The 9,153-nt window shown below is 44.5% G+C and overlaps 1 protein-coding gene across 1 annotated transcript in view; it reads right to left on the bottom strand.

Annotated features, from left to right (window-relative positions):
* Window positions 1-6,361, bottom strand: part of LOC307114944 (uncharacterized protein C17orf67 homolog) — a 59,970-nt gene extending 53,609 nt beyond the window's left edge. The window contains exon 1 of the transcript XR_013815053.1: window positions 6,114-6,361. The gene's annotated coding sequence lies outside the window, so the exon portion shown is untranslated. The remainder of the gene's footprint in view (window positions 1-6,113) is intronic.
* Between the last annotated feature and the right edge of the window lie 2,792 nt (window positions 6,362-9,153).

Genomic DNA, 9,153 nt, shown 5'->3' with positions numbered 1-9,153 from the left:
GCTTCACACACACAGTGAGCATCTGGGTGTTGTGCCCGATGCTTTTACCTACTTTTGCCTCTTAGTGCAGTTCTGTGAGGTAGGCGTTACTAACTCCATTTTACAGATTGGCAACTAACTAGGAACTGCTGATCCCAAGTCCTCCTCCCTGCTGCTTTTTCATCATCAACACAACCACCGCCCACAGTATTAAAAATGTTGAATATAGTCAGACACGCTATTGAGCTGGGCACTGGGAATGCCAGGGTTTACAAACCAGCCTTCAAAGCAAGTCCCCACACAAGGAAACTGGTCATATACATGCAAAGATAAATTACTTGTGGGAGGAATTCAGAGATCTTTGATGGGCTGACCATGTAATGCATTGCCTATAAAGAATTAAATTTTTCGGCAGGGTTTGGGACTAGGAAATAGAAACAGCATTTTTCTCATGGGAGTAGATAGAAAAGTAAATTAGTCTATGAAAAAGCTCTAAACACTGTGAACTCTTGAGGGCAGAGAGCTTACCTTGTTCATCTTTGCATTCAATTGATGAGTATTTCGTATTTTCTGTGACGATCCTGTTCTGTGTTATGGAACCCTTACTCCATAGTAAGCATGTCAAACTCGCGGGCCGCATGCCTCATTTACTTGGCCCGTGTTAGCCTTTGAGTTTGACATGCTTGCTCTACAGGACATTGCTCTCAGCCTCCAATTTCCAGCAAATGAGCAGGTGGGGCACTCCACCATCTGAGGTGCTGCGTTCATAGGGCAGCCAGGCAAACAGCAAAGCTTTGTGCTCCTATATCTCATGCCCCATTCTCTGGAAAGTGCCCCCAACCAAAGTATCTGCCGAAGGGGCGTGTTCAGACCATGTGATCATTCCTCCCTTGTGGCTGATCGGTCCCAGGGAGCCCATCCATGGACCAGCAACCATTCAGTCTCCGCTAGGCTTTGTTTCATGTGTGGCCCAGGAACTGGCCCACCAGGAAAGAAGGACAGAATTGAGAATAAGAGTCTAGAAATGTTTCTAGCTATCTTGACAACTACTGAATCTAACTAACCATAGTAAAATGTGGTTTGTATTTTGTATGTCTTTGTCATGTCATTTTCTTCTATTGTATTTTATAAAAATATCAATACATGATGTATTGGGAAATTTTTTTTTTAATGCAACAAAACACCTGATTCTTCACCACAGATGGTTTGAAAAGATGTGAAGGAGAGATTGTTCCATAGTGTGACCGCTGCTGGACCCACAAGCTGGACCCGGCCAGAACAGAGATTGCTTGATCGCAAAGCTGCCCTTAGGGACTATCTGATCATAATCAATGTTCATTCTGACAGAAATCAGCATCCCTCCCCGGCTCCTGGAAGAGGCTGATGCCTTGATCTGGCCAAGCATGTGATTTCCTGTGTCTGGCAGCATTCACATGCTAGTACCTGCAACCGTTCCCTCTTTTCGCCCTGTATCTAATTCCTGGGCACCTACCAAGCAGCACAGGGATCCACTTCATCTTCTAACCATCCAAGGAGCCTTGTATGGAAGTTTCCCTTAATAAACCCTATTAATTACCAGACTGGAGTGGCCAGCCTCTTTCATTCGTCTTTCCCTCCCCTCCACATACAGAGTCTATTTTCAGTCCTGGGATCCTCCCCTGGGTCTGCATGTACTAACACTAGGGCGAGGGGAGACGGGACAAGATATGCAGAGGAGCAGTCGTCCTGAACAGAGCAACAGAAGATGACCCATGACCTAGGGAGGCAAGACCTGGGGCTACATCAGACTAAGCAAGTCAGTGGGGTTTTTCAGTAAATACTGTTACTTTGTTAAGGAACACTGGGGCATAACTGGCAGCACAGAGGGAAGGAACGGCCGCATAAAAAGGGAAAGACCAAAAATACAAACGAAAAGAGACAACTGTGGAATAGAATTCCAGCATCTACTCCGCACCTTCCTTTTTGTTGTTTTGTTAATCCTCACCCGAGAGTATTTTTTCCATTGATTTTGAGAGAGAGGGAAAGACAGAAACATTGATGTGAGGAAGACACATCGATTGGTTGCCTCCTGCATGAGCCCCAACCGGGGCCCGGGCCGGGGAGGAGCCTGCAACCAAGGTACGTGCCCTTGACCAGAATCGAACCTGGAACCCTTTGGTCTGCAGGCCGACGCTCTATCCACTGAGCCAAACCGGCTAGGGCTCTGCACCTTCTTTTAGTGACCACATGGCCCTAAGTCGGGCCTGATCACTTCTAGGGTTCTCTCCTTTTGCCCATGGTAATGACTGCTGTTTCCTACACGTGTGCAAGCTGGTCCTGCTGTACTTCATTTCTGGTTATCGACTACCTTCTGAGAGGTGACCGATGAAAGGCCACTGGGTGCCACTGCTGGAATGGGCGGAAGATCTCTCTGACTTGAGCTATATTAAGCAGACACAACGAGTAGAATCTCATGATGACTCATTAAGGAATGGAAACGCAAAACAGAAACACCCCACCTACCAGGTGTGGCTTCTGTAACAGAGCAAAGGGCTTCTCCTGGAATAGAACAGAAATGTGCAGGAACCCACAGCGGGGAAATACATGCAGAAGCTTGTTGACATTTCATAGAAGTTTTTACGATTTCTTTGCTGGCATCTATTTCTAACTAAAGAGAGTTGACACTTCCTATATCAGCAGTCAATTTAGATTTAGATTTTAAAACTTTTCAAAAGGAAACAGCACAAATTGCATTCAGCCTTTTCTTTTTCTTTTTCTAGCCTTTTCTTTAGGTATAAAGAGGCATCACTTCTTACAAATAAGCAATGAAAGCTTTATAAGGTGGAAGTAAGTTTCTGAGATTTTTTTTTTTTTTAAGAAGCAACGTATGCCTTGGCTGGTTTTGCTCAGTGGTTTGAGCGTCGACCCTCAGACCGCAGGTCTTGGATTCAATTCCTGGTCAAGGGCACACACCTCGATTGTGAGCTCAATTCAGGGCATGTGTGGGAGGCAACCAGTCGATGTGTCTTGCATTGATGTTTCTCTCTCTCCCCCTCGTCTCTCCCCTCCACTCTCTAAAAATCAATGGAAAAAATATCATCGGATGAGGATTAACAAACAAACGAAAAAGAAGCCATTTATGCTAAAGAAACACTAATGTGGTTGGGTATTTTAAGAACTGAGTTTCTGTTCTCTAAACAAGTGACACTTCTCTTTGTGCCTTTTCAAGGGTTATTGCATCTGGTAGTCCCAGCAGCATCAGGTGGTAAGTAATCCAGTGTTATTCATAGATATGGGTACTGCAGTTCAAATGCTATTACCTACGTCATGAATCTTTTTACATAGAGAGAGATGAGTATAAAATTGCAAACTGAGTAGCTTTTTTTCATATGAACATTCCCTTATCCTCAAGAGTAGAACACCAGTAACTTCACAGAACAACAGTAAATGAACTGAGACAACTATGGTGTTTCTTTTTTTTCAAATGTTAGCGTAGTATTATTTGCTATTCTACATGCTAAGCCAGTGGTCAGCAAACTCATTAGTCAACAGAGCCAAATACCAACAGTACAACGATTGAAATTTCTTTTGAGAGCCAAATTTTTTAAACTTAAACTTCTTCTAACGCCACTTCTTCAAAATAGACTCGCCCAGGCTGTGGTATTTTGTGGAAGAGCCACACTCAAGAGGCTAAAGAGCCAGCCGCATGTGGCTCACGCGCCGCGGTTTGCCCACCACTGTACTAAACTATGCACAAGAGGAAAACAATTTCCTTTTTTTCAGCTGATCGAATAATCAAATTGATGTGGGACAGATTAACAAGAGAAAATAACCAGCCCTAACCGGTTTGGCTCAGTGGATAGAGCGTCGGCCTGCGGACTCAAGGGTCCCAGGTTCGATTCTGGTCAAGGGCATGTACCTTGGTTGCAGGCACATACCCAGTAGGGAGTGTGCAGGGGGCAGCTGATCAATGTTTCTCTCTCATCAATGTTTCTAACTCTCTATCCCTCTCCCTTCCTCCCTGTAAAAAATCAAAATATATTTTAAAATTTAAAAAAAGAGAAAATAACCAAATTTAATTTCATATGTACATATGGGAACATACATGAGAGTCAGAGACCTACATGCATGACAGGTTCAGAGACAGAAACTTAAAATGAGGTATATACGTCAATCTGAGGTAAGGATGAGGTAAGATGCCTTGGGATTCAGAGAGGAAGGTCATTCACAGGAAGATAAGACAGGCAAGTGTTCAGTAATTAGATGTTGGCCCTGCCCCATAGCTAGGTCATAACAAGTTACTAGGGGCAAGGCCTCCAACTTAAATTCTTTAAGGAGAGGTAAAAGTTTCTTATGAACCTGCAGGGTCTCGGTTGCCTTCAGTTCAAGATAATGCACAGGCCAAAGCAGCACATCCTGTGAAGACGTGTTCTAACCCTTCCGGATACATTAAATGTAAACGGTCTAAACACACTAATTAAAAATAGGTTGTTAGATTGCATAAGAAAAGAAGACTCAACTATATGCTGTCTATAAAAAATACATTTTAAATATATAATGACACACGTTAAAAGCCAAAGGATGAAAAAAGAGATATGTCATGGTAATATTAATCAAAAGAAAGCTACTATGTCTATAGTAATATCAGACAAAGTAGTTTTCAGAGCAAAGAATATTACCAGAGATAAAAAGGGTCACTTCATAATGATAAAGAGGTCAATTTGCCAAAAGGACATAAATGTCCTAAATATTTATGCACTTAATATTAAGAAAGCTTCCAATTACCTAAAACAAAGACTGATATAAGTTCAAGTTTTGGTCAGAGATTTAAACACTGTTCTCACAAGAACTGATCCAAGTAGACATAAATCAGTAAAGATATAAAGGCCTTGAACAACACTATCAACCAACTTGACCAATTGACATAGAACATTTCACCCAATAACAGCAGCATATACATTTTTTTTTCAAGTGCACGTATAACATTTTCCAAGCTAGATCACATTCTGAGTCACAAAACAAAACTTGATACACTCAAAACAACTCAAACCATGCAAAATATATTCTCAGACCACAATGAAATCAAATTTAAAACCAATAACAACAGAAAGATATCTGGATACCCCCCCCCCCCCAAATATGTGAAAAACAACAATACTTCTAAATAACCAGTGAGTGGGGATGTAAAGTACAGCGTAGGGAATATAGTCAATAATCTATATACACAGAGTGGCCAGATTATTATGATCTCTGAATGCATAATAATCTGGCCACTCAGTATATATCTTATATAATAAAAGGCTAATATGCAAATTGTCCCCTTGACCAGGAGTTCGACCAGCAGGCAGGCCGGCCAACTGCTCATGTCCCCTCCCCCTGGCCAGGCTAGCCGGACCATACACACACACACACACACACACACACACACACACACACACTGAGTGGCCAGATTATTATGCGTTCAGAGATCATAATAATCTGGTCACTCAATGTATATATAAGCCTAAGTGACCCAATGACTGAACAATCGGTCGACCAGTCGCTATGACATGCACTGACCACCAGGGGGCAGACGCTCCACGCAGGAGCTACCCCCTGGTGGTCAGTGTGAGCCAACCTCCTGTGACTGGCCAGCCCCAGGCCTTGATCAGGGCGGGAGACATCCCCAATCGCAGGCCAGGCAGAGGGACCCCACCTGAGCACAAATTCGTGCACCAGGCCTCTAGTAGTGTAATAACTATGTTGGTGCCAGGTGGGTACTAGAATTATCAGGGGGAATCGCTTCATAAGTTATATAATTGTCTAAGCATGCTGCACACCTGAAACTAAAATAAAACAATATTGACTCTAAACTGTCATTGAAAAATTAAATAAATAAATGAACAGCCAATGGGTCAAAACAGGAGTGAAGGAAACGGAAAGTCTTTTGAACTGAAGGAACATGAAATCATGGAGATCCGGTTTCCAGCTGAGCATAGAAGCTCGGCCGATGCCACTTCCTCCTACCAATCAGCAAAAAGCGGAACGGACTGAAAAAATCCACAGCTCTCCTTGGATTTGTGAGAGAGGAGGACGCGGGGCAAGCTGCGGCTCCCGAGATTGGAGGGACAGACAGACAAATGCAGGGGATTCGGCTTCCCAGAGCGGAGACTCACCGGAGACGAGAGCCGAAACCTGGAGTAGGAACACTGGACACGTTGCTGAAGCTTCAGGCGAACCACTCAGCGTTAGAAACTCCAAGGGGAACCAGAGATGGGGGCCCCACCCTATTGTGAGATTTACCTCCCAGAGCTCAACCAGGTTCCCACAGTCCATATCCGGGGGAAATCCTCTCCAGCTTCCGGTGGGAGGAGGGAGAGAAACGCTTCGGAAATGCCCAGAGCCTTTGTTCTTAAGGAGGCCTGCTTGCAGGAGGAGCTAGTGAGCCAGCGCCTCGCTTGCTGGGGTTTTATCAGAGCCCGAGCGACCCGGGTAAAGGAATGCCTGATGCCAGCCCGCCCCAGCCTTCCTGTCCCACTTGGGGGAGGAGAGGGGAAAACTGAGAAACACTGTGAGAGTCACACTCCAGAAGCATGGGGTCACTTAAAGCCTGAGGCCTAATCCCAGGGCTACAGAGCACTCCCTGACCTCCCCCCGGCCCCAACCTCCCAGCCACACTACCAAGGCCTACTGTCAGCAGTTGCTTTGGCCCAGCATGTCACGTCTGACTAGCAAGAGAAAGTACAAGGCTTACCAACAGGCAGGAAACACCAGATGAAGGACAGACCAAGCCTCAGAACCAAACATTTAAAGACTACTTCCAACCACAGCAATCGCACGTGAAACATTCACCATAGACCACATTCCAGCCATAGAACACACCTTAACAAATTTTTGTTATTGTTAATCCTCACCAGAGGATATTTTTTCCATTATTATTTTCAGAGAGAGAGGAAGGGAGAGAGAGAGAGAGAGAGAGAGAGAGAGAGAGAGAGAGAGAGAGAGAGAAACATCAATGTGAGAGACACATCAACTGGTTGCCTCCCACACTCATCCCTACCGGGGGTGGGGATCAAACCCACAACCCAGGTATGTGCCCTTGACTGGGAATCGAACTGCGACCCTTCGGTCCAAGGGCCAACGCTCTAACCACTGAGCAAGCCGGCCAGGGTCACCTTAACAAATTTAACAGAAGAGAAATCATACAATATCTGCTCTTAGACCACAGTAGAATTAAACTAGAAATCAGTAACAGAAAGATAACTGAAACCGCCCCCCCCCCCCAAAAAATGTGGAGATTAAACAGCACCCTTCTAAAGAACACATGGGTCACGAGAAATCTCCAGAGACATTTTAAAATATTTTCAACTACATATAAAATGAAAATACAACCTATCAAATGTGTGGCCCTGGCCAGCGTGGCTCAGTTGGCTGATTGTCATCCCATGTACCAAGAGGTAGAGTTGCCCTTTCGATTCCTGATCAGGGTACATGCCCAGCTTGCCGGTTTGATCCCTGGTTGGGGTAGGCGTGGGAGGCAAAATGTTTGTCTCTCTCCTTCTCTCACTCTCTCTCCTTCTGCCTTCCTCTCTCTGGTAAAAAAAAAAAAAAAAATCAGTTAAATACATTTTTTTAAAAATTGTGGGATACAGTGAAAACAGTGCTTAGAGGAAAATGTATAGCATTGAATGCATATATTAAAAGAGAAGTAAGATCTAAAATCAAGACTCTAGGGGCCACTTTAGGGAACTAGTAAAAGGAGGCCAATTAAATCCAGAGGGAGCAAAAGAAAAGCAGCACTAAGGAGCAGAGCAGAAATCAGTGAATTTGAAATCAGGAAATTAATGGAGAAAATCAATGAAATCAAAAGGCAATTCTTCAAAATAAATAAATAAATAAATAAATAAATAAATAAATAAATAAATAAAATCGATTAGCCCCTAGCCAAGCTAAGGGAAATAAAAGAGAGAAGACACAAATTACTAACATCAGAAATGAAAGCAGAGACATCACCACTGATCCCATGGACTTTAAAATGTAAATAATGGCCCTATCCGGTTTGCTCAGTGGATAGAGTGTCAGCCTGCGGACTGAAGGGTCGGAGATTCGATTCCAATCAAGGGCGTATGCCCGGGTTGCAGGGTGCAGGAGGCAGCCAATCAATGATTCTCTCTCATCATTGATGTTTTTATCTCTCTCTCCCTCTTCCTTCCTCTCTGAAATCAATAAAAATATATTAAAAATAAATAAATGTAAACAATGGAAGACGATGAACAACTCCATGCCCACACATTTGATAACCACTCAGCAGCCCAGTCTGAAGTGTTTGCACTTGGATTATTTCATCGGTGATCCGAGTTCACCCAGGCTCTCTGGCCCCAGACAAGGAAAGTATCTGCCCAGAGAAAAAGTGCAGGAGTCCACTCTTCGCTGCCGGACCTGTTTTCCAGGTGATTTTAGAATAGACCTTCTGACCCTGCTTCCAGCCACCGAGGCTTCTGAAACACTGAGGTCCAGTCCCAGAGTGGGCCAATCCAGCCAGCAAGGGGTGGATCCTGGTGGTGAGCAAACACTGACAGAGCATTCCGACTCCTGGTCATCTGTCCACTGGGCTCCCAGTCCCAGGACTGGCTGGGCAAGGTCTACCTGGAAGAACTGGTGTCAAGGCTGGACCAGCCTGAGTGTGGGCACAGGGGTACGCTGCCAGGGCCCAGTGAGGAGAAGCCATGGGCCCGGGTAAAAGAGTGAGAAATCTCTCTTTCATGGAGACACCTCTGAGAAAGCTGAGTTGGAATGGGACCCTTCAAGGCCATGGGACGCTCATGGAAGACAGGGGAGATGAGTACAAAAGGGGGCCTTCACGGATGCTTTACTAAGCTGAACTGATGAACCGGTGGTCCAATGGAAACCTGAACGCATCGTTGGAAACTAATGGAAACATTTGGAAATGGTGTGTGAGAGCCAGTTAGCAGTGAAGCACCTTCTCACATCCTAGACTCACATTCCATCCATAGATGAGGTGCTAGGACATAAACCTCCTGGGAAATCCCTATAGAGCCAATCACCTGAAAGGGACCTAGAATCCTATCATATTTGTGTCTACCCGTCCCTCTTAGACCTGCCTTTTTAAAAAAATATATTTTTATTGATATCAGAGAGGGAGAAGGAGAGATAGGAACATCAATGATCAGAGAGAATCATTCATCGGCTGCCTCC

Source organism: Cnephaeus nilssonii (genome assembly GCF_951640355.1).
Source record: "Cnephaeus nilssonii genome assembly, chromosome: 19".
NCBI classification, from domain to species: Eukaryota; Metazoa; Chordata; class Mammalia; order Chiroptera; family Vespertilionidae; genus Cnephaeus; species Cnephaeus nilssonii.
This window is presented reverse-complemented; position numbering and strand designations above follow the sequence as displayed.